Source organism: Aplidium turbinatum, chromosome 17 (genome assembly GCF_918807975.1).
Source record: "Aplidium turbinatum chromosome 17, kaAplTurb1.1, whole genome shotgun sequence".
NCBI classification, from domain to species: domain Eukaryota; kingdom Metazoa; phylum Chordata; class Ascidiacea; order Aplousobranchia; family Polyclinidae; genus Aplidium; species Aplidium turbinatum.
Window position 1 is genome coordinate 15,378,751 of NC_137488.1, and position 22,064 is coordinate 15,400,814.

Sequence of the window (22,064 nt, forward strand, 5' to 3'; positions counted from 1 at the left end):
CTCTGTCCGTAACACACCTGTGGCGATAGGTATTACGGACAGTTGTCACATTGCAAGTAAAAGTTCAAACATTTGTTCTATTTGGAGAGGCGACAAAATATACCAAAAATCCAATTAAATTCTTTTTAGGGGTTCGCGATCGCTTCGAAGGCACCAAAAAGGATCTACAAAGGCAAAAAGGTTGAAAACCACTGTACTTCAGAGAAGTTGCTATTTTGTGAAATTGAATTGATGTTCTTGTCTATTCTTTTACAAGAAATTACGTTTTGACCTGACAAAGCTAATCTCTTTCGAGTTCATTTAATTAAATCGTGTGAGCCTCTGGGCCAAGGGTCTATCATTTTACCACAACAGATTTACGATGTTCCCGAACTACACTGGAAGGCTGTTGCTGTAGAAAACAGCCAGTCTTTGGTTGATCATCCAAGACACACAAACCTTCCATTCCGTTCGGTGGCTTGAAGATGTTACAATCGTTGATGATTTGGTATGCGATCTATTCCTCGACACCACGTTAACAGGAAGAAAAAGAGGCCATTCCCATTTGGTGCATGGTTGAGTGAAAAAGCTTGACACCCGTACAAAGACTGTTGAGGAAGAAGATGAATTAAGTGAAGCTCGTTAATACATGCCAACAAAAAATATCTACAAATTTATTGATCGCTTTTAAAATACGTGTTGTTATACAAAATATCAAGTTCGTTGGGTAAAAACAAAATAGAATTGAGAAAATTTTTAGGTTATAGGAATTGGCATCAGATATCGAGCTTGCAAAAAAGCCCAGCTGAACCGTTTGAGTTTTTTTTTTATCAAGCTGCGCAAAAACTCTGTGTATGAAAGAGGACAGGTCATGATGAGAAAAAAATCATCTGTCTCAGAAGTTACACAAAGAGCTAAATTTATTGAAATCTCGATAATTTTATATAGAGTACAATGATTGAAAAAAGCAAAGGAAACTATCATATAATAAGATTTGCTTGCACAGCACTGGATAAATAAATGCGACTAACACAAAACAGATGGACTATCCAGTGTTGAGAAATCGTGACAAACAAAACCATAAAACAAAATTTACGCAAAACACGTAAACGTTTGCTTTGTAAATGCTATCTTGTATTTCATGATCGAATTCATTAGCAGTTTACTAAAGCTTGTATTTGATACAACCATGGCCACCTGGAGATGATACAACAATTAACTACAAAAAGCACAATGTAAAGATTAAATCTAAAGTTGTTAAACTTGTATCAACGTTACTTTGCAAGAAACACAGACATTTTTGTTGACCGACTGATGTTGACTTAATGGAAAACCTGCTTGTTTAATTTGATTTAGCAAACTGATTTTACGACAACACAAGTCGCAAAATCTGCCCAGGTAGTAGACGTAGCCAACGAAAATTATTGGAGGAACCAAATGAACAGATGAACCAAATAAATATTATTCTGAAAGGACAATGTAGAAAATTATTTCAGTATTTCTGAAATAGCAAGTACAGTAGAAACGTTAAGTGTTAAGTAAAGACTTTCGTTAGAAAATGACAGCTAACTGAAAGATTTAAAGACAGGATTATGAAAAAATATAATCAAGATTGGCAGCGCCACACTAATAGAAAATGAAATTATATTTTGCAGACACCAGCTTGTGATAAGCCAGGACCAAAATAAGCAGATTGATTCAATGAAAACACAGTGGAAAGATTATAAAAAAAAAGTACAGAATCACCATCGAAGATTGTTTATCAACATTTGAAGCATGCTGTCCTTTTATTTAGTATGTTTTGTCATGATTATCATCTGCTGTCATCAAATCTTTGCACGTAAGTCGATGACTTCCATACTTTCGCTCTTATGTACCAACCTTAACCTTCCTTCTTCAGTTTAAGAAAAATCATATTTTGTTTTATTATCAACCTAGGAAAATAAAAATTATCCATCGTTCAATAAAATGCAAACAAAACTTGGCAGCACTGCGACGCTGCATTTACCATTATACAAAACAAAACAACAAGTGCTAACGTTTTCAGCCATAAGCCTACGTCTGAAAAAATGCTAATTTTTCACTTATGTTTTTATTTTTGAACAATTTTTACTGCTTAACTGAAAATACATTTCAATAAAATAAAGCATTACTTCTTATGTTCTTAACACAGATTTTATGGCGTACCATGGCTTTGACGTGGCGTGAAAAACGTTTCAGAATCAAATAAATAAAAAAGAAATAGAACCTTCAATAGATAATAACTAGACTACTATTAAATCCAGATCCTACATAATGATAAACGTATTCAATAATGCGTGGGAAGGTTTAATGTTTTTTTAATGCAAGTAAACAACAAATTGAAATACAACAGTGTTAAGATATATTTTCACAAACATCAAATTATATGCGGTAATAGCAACACAATAACAGCTCGTTTTTGTTGGTGAAATTCTTTGCAAGCAAAGTTTTAGCTTTATTTAAGCCTAACATCTTTGTGTTGCTGCTTATTAGATGCTAAAATTTGCTTTGCGTAGGTGTAGCAGCAAAATAGACTTTGATAGTACTGAATTTTGATTGCCTAGTTGTAATGTAAGCTATAACTTAGGTTTACGTTAAAAGTTATGCTTTAGCATGGACACAAGCAATAAGCATGATTAGTAAATCAAAATCTTCAGACCACTAAAATGTGAAAATGTAGTTACTTATAGTAAGAAACGCTCTTCTCAAATTATTTTGCTCTCTCAATAATGTCAGAAAAGTATGGATAAAATCAATGAAATCAACAAAAAATATAGATTGAAACTAAATTAAAAAAAACGAAAAAAAGACAACGTTAGACAAACTCAACGAAAATAAAAATTAAGCTAGAAGAACAAATTGGAACAAGTCACTACCCACACATACTTACGGTCACACATTACACGAGATGGAAGATACACCAATTATGTAAATAAACGAATCGGTCAAGCAAAAGAGTCATGTTGGAAATGTAAGGAATTTTTAAGAAAAGATATAAAATAAATTTGCAATTAAAACTGAGATTATTACTTTGTTATATCAAACCAGTTACGTCACATAAAAGTAAACTTTGGACCTACAACAAAGAAATTCACAAAGAAATTAACGCTTTTCAACTCTGATGCTATAGAAGAGTATTAAAATTATCATATAAAAAAAAAACATTACAAGCGAAGCAATCATTAGAGTGCAAGATAGATAGACACACGATTTAGTACAGTAAAAACCGCCTAACTTAACGCCTTAACCCTTATTAGCACAGGAATTTTAGGTAACTTAATCGGCACAGATGTTGACGATTTGTCAACATGGCATTTCCTTGTATTTTTCGATACAATTGCGCTGGTCTCAAAGTGAAGTTGTTATTTTAGATCAGGGGTCACCAAACTTTTTTCTCTGAGGGCCGGATTGCTGCGAGATTGTCAGCTGCGGGCCGGATGCATCTTGCGAAAAGATATACAACTATTTAGAATTTTCGTTGGCTTGAATTGAGCACAATAAATAACAAAGTCAGCATTGGAATAGCTAAGTTGTGATGAAAATCGAAAGGTTGCTGCAAAAGTTATCCCCTGCTGTGATACACTATAGGCCATCGTGCTGTTGAAAAAGCATTACATCTTTCCAAATTTGGCCTAGGCTGTCCCCATTTGTGGTGGCCTAATGATAAACAGCAACGTCAGTCCTTTACAAAAGTTTGGTAACTTTTTTCCTTAACTGTTGTAGTGCAGCTGTTATTTCCGCAGCACGTGGAGGCCGGATGAAATCAGTTCGCGGGCCGGTTTCGGCCCGCGGGCCGTAGTTTGATGACCTCTGTTTTAGATGATTTGATGTTGATAAAACTTTAACAGAACAACCATTAATGCTAATTGGGAAGTCTGCTTCCTACCCAGAACATAGTTTTTTTAACTTACTAGCTCTCAGAAAAAATGCAAAGAAATCTTAACAAGCGAAGTTTTACCACGTATATTTCGAACACAAAAACGTGGAGCACTGCAACAAATGCATTCCAAGCAATATTGGTTCTTCTGAAGTTTTTTGTGTCGCTGGCAAACCCGTCGGCTACAAGTGACACATTCAGAGCAAGTATGCTTTGCACATCTGTAGCATCTTCTCCGTTTGATACTTTGAACTGTGCGATTGAAAGTGCTTGAAGTAGCAGCATCGATGAATCCGAACTTTTCGGCAAGTTTCTCCCGCCAATTTACTTTGTTTGACATACGGTTGAGCAAAGCTAAGTTGTTTGAGAAAATCTGTTTTTTTGTTACTTTTCCCATTGTCTCTCATTATGAGAAATGCGTTATTACTGGCAACATTTATCAAATTGTAATTTATAACCATTGGCCAACAATTTTTTTTCCTCAAGCAATTAAAGTCTTCACAGTTTTCATCAAGAATGTCAACTCCACCTTTATGCTTGTTATAATCCATGACAACTGTAGGTTTTCTGTAAGAGTCAGTGATGGAAACAGAAGAGTGTGAAGAAGACATCATGAGGACATTCCTGTTTTGTTTTGGTACATATGACAATAGCAAAAACTTGTTCAAATGGTCATACAATGCTTCAGTACTTTCCACCTCTCTTCCCCTTTTTGATTTGAGCTGCGATGGAACTTAACGGCGATTAGCCATTACTGTTGCTACCAATGTAAGATTTTAAAGCAAAAGATTGCAAACCAGTCCACAAGATGTAAAATATCTGTCAACGTATATATCCCGACCACTACCAAAGTAAACAAAACACAGGTTCATCACTATATCATCTGCAAGATTTCTGTGAGGAGCCGAGTCGGGTTCTCTTCCGGAATAAAGAATGCCACTTAGAGCAAAACCTGATGTGGCTTCACACAGCCAAAAGACCTTTAGACCATATTCCCTTGGTTTCGATGGCGTGTAGCCTATGTTTTTCCAAGAATTTTGCCTCGATATCCGACCAGTTGTTTATCCACAGTCAATGCTTTCTTAGGAATGTAGACGTTGCTGTTGAATGCTTCCCATACTTCTCGAATAGCAGCTAACCTGTCGTTCTTTTGTCTTTCTGGTCGATTGCGATAGTTATCAAAAAGCATGCATCACAGCAGAAAGTTGAATCGATTTAGTGCCATAGCCACTCTATAAAAATAAAATAGCCTGCTATATCAAGAGGATCCCACAATCGACGTAAATCGGTGAAGTTATCTCTGCCCAAGCCAGCACGTATCATAATTGCAAGACCTGTCTCAACTTCTTCAATTGTGAAGTTTTTGTGTACAGAATTAGGCAACATCTTACATTCGTGCCTCACGTCCCTTGCTTTTCTGCTCATCTCACGTACTATCTGAAGTATAATTTCAGACCGATAAAATAATTTGAAGGCATCCACTTCAAGTTCAGGAGCAGCATCAATCCGAGGCTGTTGCGTCAATATATTACTTCTTCTGAGCCCGACTGGAAAAGGTTTGCATAATAGGTTGCATTTCCAGCTGTTATTGGTAGTTTTCTTCTGTTATCTGTTACTTTATCTTCTTTAGCTGTTATCTTCATCTTCTGAGGAACCATCATTATATTCTTGATTTGCATCACTACCAGTCTCGTCATCTTCATTTTCTTCCTCAAAGACATCTATATCGAACAGTTCCTCCTCTTCCAAAGGCAGGTCATCAACATCTGGTATAGACTCACATCCACTAACTTACTATTTGTAGCCTCAGCAATAGAGTCGCTATCAACATCATCAGAAGTTATTTGCTGTTCTTAAGGCCTCTTGAAATGAAAATCGTATCCGTTTGTCCATCAGTAAATTTGCACCTTACTGTCATTAACCGAAACAACCTTTGAATTTCAAATAGTTAGTACGGTATTTCATGCCAAGTATTTTGTAAGAGCAAATTAGAGCTAAGGCAAACGTTTTCGACACAACTGCTTAGACCAGGGGTGTCCAACCTTTTTGGCCAAAGGGCCACATGCAGTTTACGAATGATCGCGCGGGCCACTTGAATATTTATACACTGCTAATTTTTTAATCTTAAAAATGACTGTCTTATAATTTCTAATTAAAACCCTCACACTAAAATTCTGATCTTAGAAATGTCTATTATTTCTATTTTACAGTTATAAGAACAATAGACAAACCAAGATATAGTAAAATCAACAAAGTTTTTACTACACGTCAACATTTCCATGTAAAGTTTGGCACTGTTTTTCTCTAACAAGTTAGGCCAAATGCGGTGAAATGGACGATTTAGAAATGCAAAGCGAGTTTTCCATATGGCTGTCAGAAATTAGTGATCACTCAGGGGATTTAACATGGTTCATCCGCGAAAAAACTTACCCGCACAAGTATGTGCTGCCGAATTATAATGTCACGAAAACTGCCAATCTGTGGATTCTCTGATATTTTTCTTAAGAAACAATTGTTTGTAAAATTCTAGAAATAGAAAGTTTTGAACTTCTCCTTTAAAACAAGAAATATTACTGATTGACTGACTCTTGAACCACGAGTACGATTGTGTGGGAAAAGGCGGACGTAACAGTGTGGAAAATATGATGCGTAACAATGTGCATGGTGATGCAATAAAATTAACTTGAACAGTTGTGCACCCCTGCACTACGGACTATAGAATAATAGACAAAGAAAGCAAACAATAAAATCAATTTCTCGAAATGTAAGTTCGCCATAAACTACGTAGGCGATTGAATTGATTATAACTAACTGTATAATTATGTCATTTCGAAAAATATCACGCGGGCCACTCAGAACCTTCTAGCGGGCCACGAGTTGGACACCCCTGGCTTAGACAGATATTTTTCTTCTGAGTTATATCAACTGGCAGTCCAACTCCTTCCAGTGACTAGGACCTAGTCAGACAGCGATTCACTAAATACACCTGCACCATCCTATAAGTCGCCCTTTATCACTTTGTGATAATACCTAGATACTGCATAGTGGATTTAAATTCCAAACTCCTATTGTTTGTGATTGTTGACATCTTGTCAACAGATGTGCCGATTAAGTTAAAACGCAAATAACTCATCGTGGAAACAATTTAACGTTTTTAAATTGCTACAGCACTAAGCTACTCCGAAGTTCTCCTTCGTCACTAGAAGTTGCTGAGCTAGTGCATAAGGGGCGAGAGCAACCTTACACAAAAAAGTCTATGTTGACAAAATGTCAACGCATGTGCTGATAAGGGTAAACCCTTTGTTTTTCAACCTTTTTTTGGAAGTTAACTGCTCAAGGGGGGGTCGTTTTTGGATCAAATTCAATCAGCTGTTACGTCTTATCCGCTGGTGCTATTTCAACAGAAGTTGCTCTGGCGTGAAAAAAAATTATTTGTATATAAGTTTGAAAAGTCATTATTCTAAAATTTTATATGTTAAACTTGATATTTCAGCTTTTGCAAAGGTACCCAAAAACGACAATTTTTCTTTATCTTGCCGCAATTTAATTACCGTGCTAATCTGATTTCATGCAAATTGCTGAAGGAACAAAGAGATCGATCAATCGCACGAAGTGTGCGCGCGGTTGATCGGCCGCGGCGGCGGGGAGCGGCGTGATTTAGGGGTGACGATGCACCTGCAGGGGTAAGTCCACCAGCTTAGGTCGCGGGGTCAGGCTGGAGAGTCGAGGTACCTGTGGAGGGAGAGTGTGGATCGAAAACGTTACATGACCCGTCCACAAATTTACAATGGCGGATCGGGCCAGGGAGACAGGCTCTTTCTGCATAGCCCAGAAAGATGACCTGCGACGGGCCGGGCGACCCGTCGCGTGTGGACGCTGGAACCGGCAGTAATTGACCGCCGGGCGGCGCCCACATCTCCTTCACGCGTCCTCGGCGCAGGTACTTTGACTCTTATATCCGGTCTGCCAGTAGGCAGAGCGGATAAAATTGTGGTCTACCACGAGGAAGAGTCGAACTATTTAAGGATAATTTTGACTCTCGTGGCAGACAAAATTCGAATAAAAATGTGGAGCAGAGGCTCGATTAATCAATAGAAACAAAACAAATATAGGTGGGAGTGTAATAAATACTCACTGGAGAATAGCAAGCTTTGATTCGGCGTGCACGGATGTTCACTGACCAGACGTTGAGGCAGGTTCGCCCAGCTGGGTCGGGGAGGCTAGCGATCGAAACCAGAGGCACTGATAGGCTACATTACCGGTAAAAGTAGAAAATAGGGGTGAAAATTTTGAGGCTGCATCGAGTTGATCAGGAGATCGTGTTGATCAATGCGCTGAAAGCAAAGCTAGGTTGATCCGAGCGGGCAAGAACAGCGTCACAAGGCGAAGGCAGCGTATGCTAATTCGAAACAATTAATTGATTAATACATAAAGATCTAGTGATGATTGAGGTTACTTAATTGCTGTTAAACCAGTCTCGATTCACAATGCATATGAGGCATTTTATTCCTTTTCTTTGTTCATTTTTGGGTTTGATGAGACTGGAGCATTATAAAAATAGTGGCACTGGTTCATAGGCAAAAGGTGATGATATAAGGTGATGAATCTTAGGCAATTGATATAAGGTTATAACATCAAAACGGTTTGCTGTCTTGCGCGCTCGGATACTTACTGCAACGTTTCTGTTATTTGAGAATAAGTTTCTGATCGCTGAAGTCGTCTTTTCTATGACGTAGCCCCTCCACAAGTGAGCCCGTCGTTCCAAGCTTTCCAGACGCGGAAGGATCCTTCGATTGAGAGGGAGGCCACTTTTCTAGCCACCTCTGCTACCCCACGAGCAGGAACGCCCAAGGCCGTCAGAGCTCGAGAGCTCGTCGGGGCATAGCTCCCGAGGGAGCCTACGACGAACGGAAGTGACAGGACGTCCCTGCAAGGGCGCTTCCTGTCTTCCTTTATGTTGACACATAACTCGCCGTACTTGTCGTGTTTCCTGTCGGCGGCTTTTCGAAGAGAATCCGCGCCGTAGTCGAACGGGCATGTGACGTCACATACCACCGTGACACCGTCAGGGCGTTGCAAGACAATGTCAGGACGCAGATCGGCACCGCCCGCTTCCACGTGCTGTGGAACCGTACTATCTATGGCAAGCCCGGGTTGCCATTCGGCAGGCACGTGCCCCACGATCTCCCTCAATACTGAATTGTGTCGTTCCGTGACGACAGTCATCGCGGTAGGGCAGTGATTCAATATGTGGGGGAGAGTATCTTCCGCTTTCCCACACGCACGACACATGGCAGGAAGGTAAAGACGGCCATGGCTTGGTTTTGATTTAGTTGGCATTAAATTCAATCTAGCTTTGTACGCAAATACTCGGTTTGCGTGATCCAGGAGCTCCGGGCGCCGGGTCCAGGAATTTGAAAATCCGGAAAGGCAGTGGGCACTGACCGTCTTGCCTTGGTCAGGTTTAGATTCCCACTGTCTCCTCCAACACAAGTCATTGTGTTGATGGAGGGTCGGCACCACTTTTTTTCTTATAGGAGAGGTGATTGCGGAGCTCCCCGCAGCCAACTCAAGGCCACCATCCGGGTGGGCGGACCAACGTACGTTCAGGCGACGGGTGGCCGCCGGTACACGGCCCCACAGGCTCTCGCCTTTAGGGCACGGTCTAGAACGGGCGCCGTCAGGAGGGAGGTCACTATTCAGATAACTGGCCAGGTGGTCAGTCGTGGGATCTGGAGTGCCGAACCTCAGACAGGCATGACGCCTAAGCTGCCCGAGAGCGACGGCAGAGACAATGCTGTCAGGAGACGTCAGCATCTTGAAAGCATGAGCTACCGAAAGCGTGTCACTTTCGCGACACAAGTTCGTGATGCCCAAACCTCCCAATGCAGGCTTACAGTAAAAGAACGCGCTGCAGGCCCACCTGGGAAGACGCCACGCTACCTTCAAACACCGCAAAACCAGTCGGTCAAGCTCAGAAGCTCATACTGTCTAAAGCGCCGCACTCGTAGATGGCATGACGCGGACGGGAGAATGATGGAAGTGAGGGCAAGAAGTTTCTGGCTTGGGGTAAGAAAGGATTTCATCAATAAAGAAATGTGCTTCTCCAGAGTGGAGATGAAGGGTTGGGTTAGGGATGCGTCCGAGGCGTAACCGGTTCGAGCGCCGAGGTATTTATACGTCTCGCCTTTGGGGATGACTCGAATTTCCTCCCCGGCAAGGGAGAAAGGTTACGGGTCGACCCGCAGACGGGACGCCGACACTTTCCCATACGAAAAGGTGCCACACTTGCGTGGGTTGAACCGTAGCCCGGACCAGGAAGAGAAGGGTTCAGTAGCAGATAGGAGAGAGATCATCTGCTGGCGATCGGAAGAAACGAGACAGATGTCGTCCGCATAGGCCATACAACGTACTTTGATATCTTCTTTGGCAGGAAGGTTGTAGCAATCCGTTTTGTCACGGACGCCCCTGAGGAGCACCTCGATGACCAAATTGAATAGCAGCCCAGACAACGGGCATCCCTGACGGACTCCCCGCCCCACAGGGATACGGTCGGTTTCACCATTGCCGCAGCGGACGGTGCAGGTGTTGTCGACGTATACGTCGGAGATGCACCCAATAAGGTCTGCGGGGGCGTCGAAATGACGCAGGACCTCGGCTATGCATTCGTGCCGTACACTGCCAAAGGCGTTTCGAATGTCCAGAAACGCAACCGACACAGGCCTTTTGCGTGACTGTGCATCCGAGAGGATGGTGTCGAGCATGAACACATGCTCATAGACGCCCTCTGTGGGCATGAATCCCTTTTGTTCTCGGCTGATAACATTCCCCTCCACCGCCCATTGCTGCAGGCGCCGGGCCAATACGGCGGCGTAGATTTTATAAATGTTTCGGCAGATGGAGATGGGCCGCAAGTTGCTGACGTCGTGCAGGTCACCTTCAGGGTCTTTACATATGAGTGTGATCCTGCTGGTTCTCCACTGGTCCGGTACACGACGGTTGATACGGCAGGTCTCGAAAAGGCTGGCCAAGAGTCCCCCTCTTGGGTCCAGGTTCTTCCAGAAACCGTAGGACAATCCGTCAGAACCAGGGGCGGAACCGACATCAAGCGACTGGAGGACCGCCTCCACCTCCCGGGCCGTAATGGGACCTTCACCGTCATCGACGGGGAAGAGGTTCACACTATCATGCTCGTAACGTTGGGAGTTCATCCACTCGGGCATCTGCGAGCAACTCCCAGCTTCAGGAGCCGTCATGTCGCGTCGAAATCTCTCTTCAATTTCTTGAGATGGGATTTCGCAACGACGGTCACTGTTTTTTCCTTCAACAATCCGGCGGACCGTTTCCTTCGCGTCCCGCGAGAAGGCGGCTCGCAATCCCACGCCCCTACGATATCGGGCTCCGTTCCCGCGCGAACCCCCGCCGTCCGACCGAGGAGAAACCCCGTTCGAACGACGGCGAGCCGCACGAGCCCGGGCGCCACGATTGAAGCGTGGTTTGCGAGGACGTGTCTTCTTGGGCGGCGAAGTGCCAGCGGTCCACTCTTCCACATCAATGCAGAACTGGTCGAAATTTATGCCACCCGCTAAAGTAAGGTTCACTAAAGTGCAAAAAGCCCGCCTGGAGCTCTTCGTCTTACTTTCCCTGACCGGTTCAACAGGGTCTTGGATGGATCGTTGAGTGTTGGGTGTGATGGACATCCCTGGGGTAGTCTGTGGGAGTCCGGGGTCATGCGTGGCTTGGTTGCATGCCATGGTGTCGCTTCGGGGTCAAGTCAAGGTTTGGGAAGAGATAGTTGAATGGAATTCATTGCTATCTAATATAATACACTGGCACAAACACTCCGCATTGCGTTGGAGCGGGCTCATTGTTTTGCAGCGCTTTGCGTAAAATTGGATTAGCACGGTAATTAAAAGGCCACAAGAAAAAGCAAAATAATCGTTTTTGGGTACCTTTGCAAAATATGAAATATCAAGTTAAGCATACCAAATATCAGAATATTAACTTTTCAAACTTATAGACAAGTGCTTTTTCTACACATTAGTACAAATTCTCTTCAAAAAGAGCCAGCATATCACACGTAGCCTAACAACTGGTTGAATTCGGTCCAAAAACGGCCCCCCCCTCCTTGAGCAGTTAACTTGCGAAAAAGGGTTGAAAGGCAAAGGGTTAAGAAGTCAGTTGTTTCTATCGCGTCGTCTAAATTTGATTGATACACTGCAGAATGACACATTCTTGGAGTTATATATATCGCCGGAGTTATATACTGAAAAGGGCCACATACTGTACTGAGTGGTAAGCTGAGGACACATAAGAAGATGGTCCACTGTTTAAAGGTTTGGTGCCAGAAATACATGTAGCCTAACTGAGCTTCTGTTGTAGCTCCATTTTACCACTGCAGATTTAGTAGGCTACGGCCAACACCGGTTCCAAGTCGAGTTAATGTTTCAACTGTCCTCAGGGTGGGTTTGCTCCTAGGGAGAGGGACGCTGATGGTGGAACCTTCATTTCAGTATAAGATAAGTCATTTTCGAGTTCCTTGTTCCATTGCATAGGCTAAGTTTTATGATTTCTTTTTGTTGAGGTTAGTGGCTGATCGTGTGTTAGAAAGCTTTTGCTTGACTTCAACCTGGTGTGTGCAACTGTTTGTCTACAGAGAAGATGTTTTTTGTCACATGTTTGCTTTAGCATTTCATTTTGACTGTTAACATCAGCAAGCGCAGGTAGTCTCGTCTTTCTTCTTTTTATGAGTGTCGAATGAAATGTTTTAGCACGAATTTCGAAAGACATGATCATTGGTCATCTAGCGAGATTGAATTCTGAAATGCAAAGACTGTTGTGTTGCAATCCATAAGTCAGAATTTTACTTTGCATAGGATATTAACCTGTAGACTTCTTCTTCTGGCTTTGTTCCCACTCCAAGTGGGGTCGCCGATGCAGATTGCAGTCCTCCACATTATTCTGTCAGCAGCATCGTTTTCTTTTACTTCTACTGCTTCCACATCTTCTGCCAGACACTCTTTCCATCTACGTTTTGACCTTCCTCACTTTCGTGTTTCAACTTCCAATTGTGTCATTCTTCTTCCGAGATAATCATCAATTCTTCTTACTACGTGACCCAACTATTTAAGAAGTGTCTCTCTCTTCCTGTCTTTCAATGCTGAAATACCTGGACTATTTTCTCTAGAGTAAATGGTATGTGAAATGAGCATTGTAGTTTGTCGTATCGGGCTATAACTTTTGGTTTGACAAAAGTGAGCCGGTTTAGTTTCTAAATTCCCCGGGACACCCAGTGCAGAACTAACATCACATAAAAGTAAAAACAATAACACTTGATAAAAAAAAAACAATAATACCATTAAATTATATCGTCATATTTGATGAGAAAGCTCAGAATTAGCTTGCCTGGGGTAATTAGTAATTAGCTTGACTGGGGTCAATAATAAAGAAACAAGCTCTGCTCAGTGAACCAAAGTACACTACTAAACAAAAACATACTTTTTAGCAGAAAATGGATTGCTGGAAGATTTTGGCAAATACAAATTGCTGCATTTTTTCATAAATATTTTTTACGATATGCAACTATGTTTCTTTTAAATATAATTATGCTTTAGTCATAGTACCCTAGTATGGTGTGATCATATCCAAGTGAACTCTATTAACTTTACCCGTCCACCAATTTGCCAATTTAAGCCATCTATTCAGTGCTTGATATAATGTAGGCTACCAACATTTAGCTTGTTAAAGCTTTGTCGATTAAGGAGAGGAAGAGGCAAATTTTACTTCAATGTTGAACTTGTTCTGCCAAAGGCTCGTCTTCCAAGTAATATTTTTCTTGTTACTTTATTGTTTACTAAAGTCGACTGTGATTTGTTTGACCAAGGTAATGACTTTTCTTTTTTTTTTAAAATAGACAAAATCAGACATCAGAAAAGTAAGCCTTATCAATAAAAATTATGAAACTAATTGTACTTTTTGTAATCAGCATTCCAAACATATCCATAAACAAGCTTAATATTCCGTGAATCAAATATTGTACACATCAACAGTGGTATCATTGTTAAAATATTTTAATCTTATATGGTCCAGTCTACAAAAAATCAAAAGCTTCAAGTTATACTACAGTATTAATTTATTAAGTTTTTAATTTTATGTTTCCTTCTGTGCACTACGTCAGTGGTACGCAATGCACGTTAAAACAGTTTTATTAAATTTCTGTTCAAATTTTATCAGGTCCGAAAGCACCAGAAGACATACAAATATCAAGCTCGAATACCACTTCACTTGACATATCGTGGGAAGATAATGACGTGCAAAATGGATTCCCTTGTACTGTTATTCGATACGATATTGCTTACGAACTAACTGAGGATGTATCAGGGCAAATCAACTCATCTCCAAGACAAACTTCTCCGCCAACATTTCTCACTGTCACCGGCCTCACTTCTAACATGAACTACATCATCACTGTTACGTCGAGGACAGAGTATGATACCAGTGATCAGCGACGAAAGTTCGCCAGAGATCGGAACAACTTGTGAGTTGTGTGTTTATAGTTGGTATATAATTTCAGTTTGTATATCATGTAGTGCAATATTCGCTTTGTTGAATATAAGCTACACACAAGCTACACATGAAAACATTACCAACTAACTGCATTCAAAGCATTGTTTGACATTTTTATTACTAACTTACAAGAAAATTATTTATTTGCTGAGGTTAGGATTTTTCAAAGCTTTATCCCAAAAAGTGGGGCAACATTATTTTCAATACAACAAACTTTTGTAGTTTGTACTAATTAATGAAGGCTGTAACTTCTCATTGCATAATCTATAAGGCCTAAATGTAAAAGATCCAATTTTTTCAATAATGCTGCTAGACTTCAGAGTCTCAGACATACCTATACGATATGGAACAAAATTTGTGATTTTAGTCACAATCCTGAGAAGTCTCCAGAAGAAATTGAAGCAAAACAATAATATTGCAACAATTTATTCCTCTCTGGGAGGCACAACAAGAAATGAAAGTGACCACATGGGCATGGGCAAGCCGTTGTCGTCTTTTCAAAGTGCATAGCTTGGCTTTACATTGGTAAGTCACTCGCACATTGTTCTCGTTCACGCTGACTGCGCAAAAAGCAAATGTTTTGCGTCACCTTTGTGGTGGGTAGAAACATTTTACGCATAACACCTAGGCCTATAAGCATTGTAAACTTGACTGCAAATGCACTGTGATCTAGTGCCGCAGTGCATGCACCCATCTCATTAGTTATCTAAAATACCACGTGGGTATTATGATTGGATGCCTGCATCCCAACCAGCATATAAACACCCGCCTATTCTTGCAGGATTAATTCTTGCAAATCATTAAGTTTCTCATAAAATTCAATGTAAAATCAATCCGAAATAATCTCGAAAAGTAACCTAGCTGTTTCAAATTCGAATGCTAGCAGTTTTAATATGGACTGAGTAGACTACGCTACAACCCTAACCATACGTTTGGTCTAGGGCGTTTTTGACATTTTTTATCGTAGGGCGCACCTGTAGACCTCTGAAAATGTGGTGGCGCACAACCTGAAATTTGTTGGATGTAACGTACCGATATTTCTTATAAATTACTTGCAAGGTTTTCATTACATAGGCCTCATAATTATATTATCTTTAAGGTAGGCTACTGTATGCTCAATGAGATAAGCCTAAACAGAAAAAAAACAAATAAATAAAGTATTCAATATTATAATAACTTTAAAATGTGAAAACACACAACACAACTTTTGGTTGAAAAAAAAAAATTGGGGCTGAGTTCAACAAAATATTACACTATTTAGTAAACCAAATTACTAAACTTCCCTGCGAACAGAAACTGAAAGTATACCAAAATCATACAATCTGAAAACAGCAAAATAGGCTATTTATAAGAACTGGCACACACTTTGATTGTTACGCATTGGTAAAATAGGCAATTTAATGTGAGACATGCGCTAAGCTAACTTGGCGACTTTGCAAATGCTAAGTTGGTGGTAAACACACTCTTATTTCTTCATCAACGCATGTTAAATTTGATTTATTTTTACATTTGATGTTAGTTAGAATCTAAAATCCTTGTTTACGTAGATATGAGGTAGAAATAGAAAACTGTAATAGAACGATTATTGTTTTTTTGCGATTAAACCTATTCTACTATTCTGCTTTGCCTGAAATCCAAAAATGGCATGTTTTTAATTCCATTTTCCTGCATTGCACTTGGCAATTTCCCATGGCACACAGGTTAAGAAACGTTGGCCTGGGATATTAGTAATTGGGCTTTTTTATAATTAGGTATGCTTGAAGAGTTCATTGGTGGTACAAAACTTAAAAATTGCAAGTATAGAATGTTGCTCATGGTAGCTCAAAGCTGCAGGTTTACGTCTGATTATTTTCAGGAACTATCGTCAAAATAAAATATGCCTAAAGATGGTGAAGTATTTATAGTAGAAGAAAAACGAAATGTAAATTTGGCTAATCAAAAGAATTTAAAATTAACTAAGAAGTTTCAAGGCATAAACGAATTCTTTTTGGCGGCATAAGATTGGATCGAGAGTTTTTATAAAGACTGCTTAAAGTGCTGCGAGGTGGAACGAGAAACGGCCTTTAGCAAGAATTGAAAACATTTCTAGTCTAAAGTTAAAAGCACATTCTTCATTATCCAGCCTGTGTTGTCCTATTGCAGAGTCACTAGATATACTTTTCTCATTTACATTTGTAAATCATTTAAATTACTTACTGTTGTTATTACTGTTAAAACTGGCCACAGCCCAGTAACTACTTGAAGTAAAAACATGATTTTGGTGTCTAACAACGCTAAATCATATACCAGCTATCCATCAAAGTCGTCATTGATATTTTGAATACTGGAAAGTGCCAACAAATGGCCGATTTCAAAAAACTGGACAATTTTAAGTATGCAAAATAAAAACATGTTATGTACTGTATTGGCGTTAAAAATACGAAATGATATTGTTAGTTTGTTACTTATAACAATTTATTAAACGTTCCGCTTATGTTTGATATTCCAAAGAAAACAATTTACATGCTGTTGACACATCGTTATGATTTGTTATCGTCAATGAAGATGAATCATTATGATCAATTTCATTCATTCAATAGCACTGAAGATGAATACAGTCTACGTTTCAAAACGTTTTTCTGGAACACGACTTTAGTATCTACACTTTAGGCTCTCTATTTTTTGATTAGGTAAAAGTTGTTGAAAAATATACGAAGTTTTCTGATGCATTCTACTGGTCGTTTATTCCATAGCAAGCGATGCAAATCTTCCGTTCTCTCAGATCAAATACAGCAATATTTAAAAAGAATACTAAAAAATTGTAAAAAAAACTTTATCTAAAATATAAGGAATCCTGAGCAATTAAAGTTATTCCACAAACAAGTTTATAAGAAAATCGGATCTGCAGAGTCAATTTGATCTTGGTTGTGCATCCTTGGATTAATCTTGTTTGTTATTTACAGTACCGAAAAAATCTAACTCTCCATCGTTCAACGTTGATAGAACAACAGCAACATCAATTACTTTGTTATGGATGGAGGTTAACGAAGGTTCAGCTTCAAAAACTTACAGAGTCAATTGGACACCAATTGATGGGACAGCAGGTTATAAGGGCAACATTGATGGACCCTCAACAACTATTGACAACTTACAATCAAACACAGAGTACAGTTTTACAGTTGAAGCAAGAAACGATGCTGGTCTTTGCGAAGCATCGGATGTAGAAACATCTTTGACTTGTACGTGATGTGGTAGCAAAACATCCAATACAATATTATGTGATTGTGGATAAACTTTTAAATGTAATATTCCGTATAGCCTAATAATCCTGCCATAGATTGAAACGGTGGTCAACACACAATTTGGTACCGTGATTGTATAAAATAATTTTAAAATTTTTTATTGAATCGATTAAAACAATAACACCGGTTATTTAAAGAATTGATGGTGGTAGAGCATTCAATGATAGCTAATAAAAGGTGGTTGATTAATCAAAGTCCTTTTCTATGATTCTTTTCAATAACTTGTCTACAGAATGAATTCAAATCCACCTTTACGAGCAATACCATTAGTTTGATTTCTTGCTTTAAAGTATGGAAATGCTCTTTAAATTGCGTTTTATTAACCTTGAAAGAACAATGAACGAGAGCGCTTAGCAGAATTATTGTTCATTTAAAGACCATTTTTTAACTAATAGTCAATTTCAAGTTAATTGAATGCAAAGTGTCCATGTTTGAGCACAATTTGCAAACTATTCCATTATTATGAGGTACTGCATGTGTTGCATTCAGTTCCTGGAAGACCTGCATTGCCAACTGATGTGCGACTTCAAATATCAAACACCACAGTCACATTTGTATGGGGAAAACCAGAAGGTGGAGACGCGATTTCAAATTACTCTGTGCAATACAAAATTGACAAACCAGACATCGATTAGGCCACAGCTGCAGTTGTTGATCATGTGATCGGAACTTCTTTGTACAATTATACGATCGAAGACCTGACTCCCGGTCAGCATTATGAAGTGACAGCAACAGCTCGCAATTCAGCTGGGGTGGGCAGTCTTTTGAGTGTCAAGAGAGATACAAGTTTCTAATAGCCTATGTAATCCTGAAAAAAAATTCCTGGGCAATATCTTCATTTTTATGTCGTAGTGTAATTTTTTTTTTTGTATTTTAAGATAAGTTACTTTGATAGAAAAGTAGGCTATTTTCCTTTAAACTATTGCAATATTATTGTAAAACTTATTAGAAATCGCATGGTTGATAGATGACAGGTGTAAATCGGGTAAAAATTTATGTGGTACCAATAGATATCTTTCCATGAATATGATTTTCAGCAGAAAACCTTAGATTCGATCAATTTTAGATACGTAGTATTTGCACAAGAATTGACCATATCAGTTTAGTTTATCACAAAAAGCCAGGTTTATGAATTGAATTACACCACGACAAAATTTGAAACTATAAAAACGACTTGTTTCATTTCTAACATGAAGAGCTTTGTATTTAAATTAACAAACAACCAATTTGCACTGATCTAATCTAATAGATCAATTTAGATCAGTGCTCTTCAACATTTAGTGGAGTTCCGTGGGTTTAAAGGGTTCCGCAAAGATTTCTCGTATTTTGAGAAATTGATTTCTTGTTCCAGTACATTGATGAGCCATTCAGAATCTTTAAACTACCGTGTCGCATTTGCACTCTGAATAGGACAATTAAACAAGAGGTTGAGTGTAGTCAATGGACGAAAAAAAAACACTGATAGTTGTTGCGTCACTTGTTCATTCTTATGCTATTAAAAGTAATAAAATTGTTTTAATCTAAAGTTTTGTTAGGGAAGGGGTTTCGCGACAACGCGAAAGTATATCAGGGGTTCTGCGATGACAAAAAGTTAAAGAGTGTTGATTTTGATTGTCACAAATAAAGTGAAGAATTGATGCAAAGTTTGTAGGAATTAAATGAAAGTTTCGTAAACATTCATAGCAAAAGTGATTATTTGAAATAATTCAAAGATATCTGAAAAGTTTATTAATTTTCAAAACTGGCAACATGTTGCTTTTTCACAACTCAGTTTTCAGTTCAGTTTAATTTTATTTCCAACCTTCACAACGAATAAACAGTATATGATAAACATACAGTAGCAGAGGTCTAGAAAAAAGTAGAAGCTGATCATATGTTCCATAATTTATGGACCATCAATGGAAGTTTTGTGTGTGTTTTAATTGATTGTTTCATAAATTTCAGTTCCTCATCCAGTTTCTTTACTTCGATCTATTCAGAACCAGGAAAATAAAACACACATTATCGACTTAACATGGAAAACCCCAGCGGGAGTAGGAGATGTTATTCAAGTAATTAATTTTGTTGAAAATTCATATTTATGTAGCTTATTGTGAAATTTACTGAACAAATAGTTATGTGGCTTCGAATTTTTAATAGCTTATGTACATTGTACATACTGTTGGAAGTCCTACATTATCTTAAGTTTCTAGGCATATGCTAACTTATTTGCAGTGATATCCGAAATATTCAAGGTCAGTTCAGTTAATTTTTACAGCACTAAGTTTTACGAGAAATAAACTGAAAACGAATATATAAACTAAAATTGTGCTAGAGTCATTGATCAGATTCTTGTGTTGTCAGTTACAAGTGTAGTTTGTGACATAATTGGTTGCTTGTTTTAGATAACCTACCGCGGGTCACACGAAGCAGCATCAACTAACTCGTCTATTTTTCAAGACTTCGGTGTAGAAATGTATTCTTTGTTAGTTCAACCTGGCAACAACTACACAATCACATTGACAACTATTTCTGAAGTCTTAAAAAGTTCAGAAAAATCAACAGTGACAACTTCAAGTTAGGGTAGTTGCTATTTCATCTGAGGCGTATCTAATTTGTTGAAAAAAATTTCATTTTGTTTACTTTCTTACTTAACTACTGGTTGATTTTTCTCAAAAGTTTCACTGTAATAAAGTTTATGAAGTAACTTAAAGAAGAAAACCCATGCCTAATATAAACTTCTGAAACAAAAGACAATGCACATTTGAACGTCTGAGGCCCTTTTTGTGCTTTTTAGTTAGTGAGGAATGTAGTGCTACTGTATAAATGTATTGAAGAGGCTTGCATTGTCCGCAGAGCCATCTTTGCCAAAAATGATACAAGTTTCATCTGTCAGCAGCTCTATCATTGTAAACTGGGATGAACCTCTTGGATATGCAGATTCGGTTATTTTGAGAATAAACAATAGCGAAGAAAAAAAGGTAATGCTATTTACTGACTTACTTTAATTGACTTACTGGCCTATAGCCAATGTTTACAACATTGATTTGTTAACACAGCCAATGTAGCCATGATAGTTGGATTGACAATCGCTGCTGCAGAATTTGTTATAATCATTGCAATCTTAACATATTTGTTTCGAAAGAAAAGATCAACCAAAAAGAAGTTGTTATGTAGGCTATGAAATATTTGTGTGTGTGAAACCTTCAATTTGTTTTTTTTATTCCAATCTCAAATATTAGAAACGTTCATTCGTGCCAATCAAATTGTCGTCCGGACGTCATCATTGAAATACAACACATTACGTCATAACAAAAAAGATCAACCAATAAGAGATCATCTTCATAAACAGATGTTTATTTTGAAAATCTTTGAAATGTTTGAAAACATTTTGAAAAAAAAACTTATATGATTCTTGAAACAAAAAAACTTGGATTCATGTTGATTGTAAATTGTGCAGTGATGTTTAATTCTTCATTACTCATGCTGGTCACTCTTTCCTCTGTTCTCATTTTAAGTTTTTTTTGTTGACGGTTGATTGATAACATTAAAAAATATTTTTTCAGTTTCAAAATTTTTGCGCATTCTTTTTTAATTGAATTTCATTTTGTCTGCTCAGTTGTTTTACAGCAACACGATTCTTTGTTCTTCCATACTAGAAAAATAGCCGTTACTTGATCTATCCAACATCGACGACATGTCGGAATAAATGCAGATTCTCACCTGAAGTACTTTGTGATAATTTAGCTCATTTTGTATCAAAAGACCATATCTTATTATTGAGTTAAATGCTTGGTGAACAGTCTCATTTAATTCTGAACTGTAGGTAACTATTACTTTTCAGCCATTTTAGGAGAAGGTGTGAGAAGTAGCCTAATTGTTGGTTACAAGGTTATGTCAACAAAGAAAAGATTGTTAAAGACCATTGGTTTGCATGCTGGTGTTTCGTTCCGATATAAAATTTTAAGTTTGTTACCTGTGATATATGTTCCAGACCTGGAATTGAAGTCATCACGAATGCTGATTCTTTACCAAAGCCTTTGATCTCACCGTCTCGGTGAGTGTGTTCGTTTTGTTTTGTGTAAGGAGTTCCACAATGACATTTTTCATGACGTTGTGCCATGTCATAAATGTTTTGTCATGTCATAAATTTTCCTTAACCTTCTTTAAAAATTCATGTCTTAGCATTAGTGCACTTTAAATACCGTTTGTACTGGTTTACTTTTACTCAAAGGCATAAAAAAGAGCTATTGATGATCATAAGTTGTACAGATCCGGAAAATATGTTACAGCATTATAACAACATTTTTTCTATATTTATGGTTGCATCAACATCGTTATTCGTAGCAAATACACAAAAA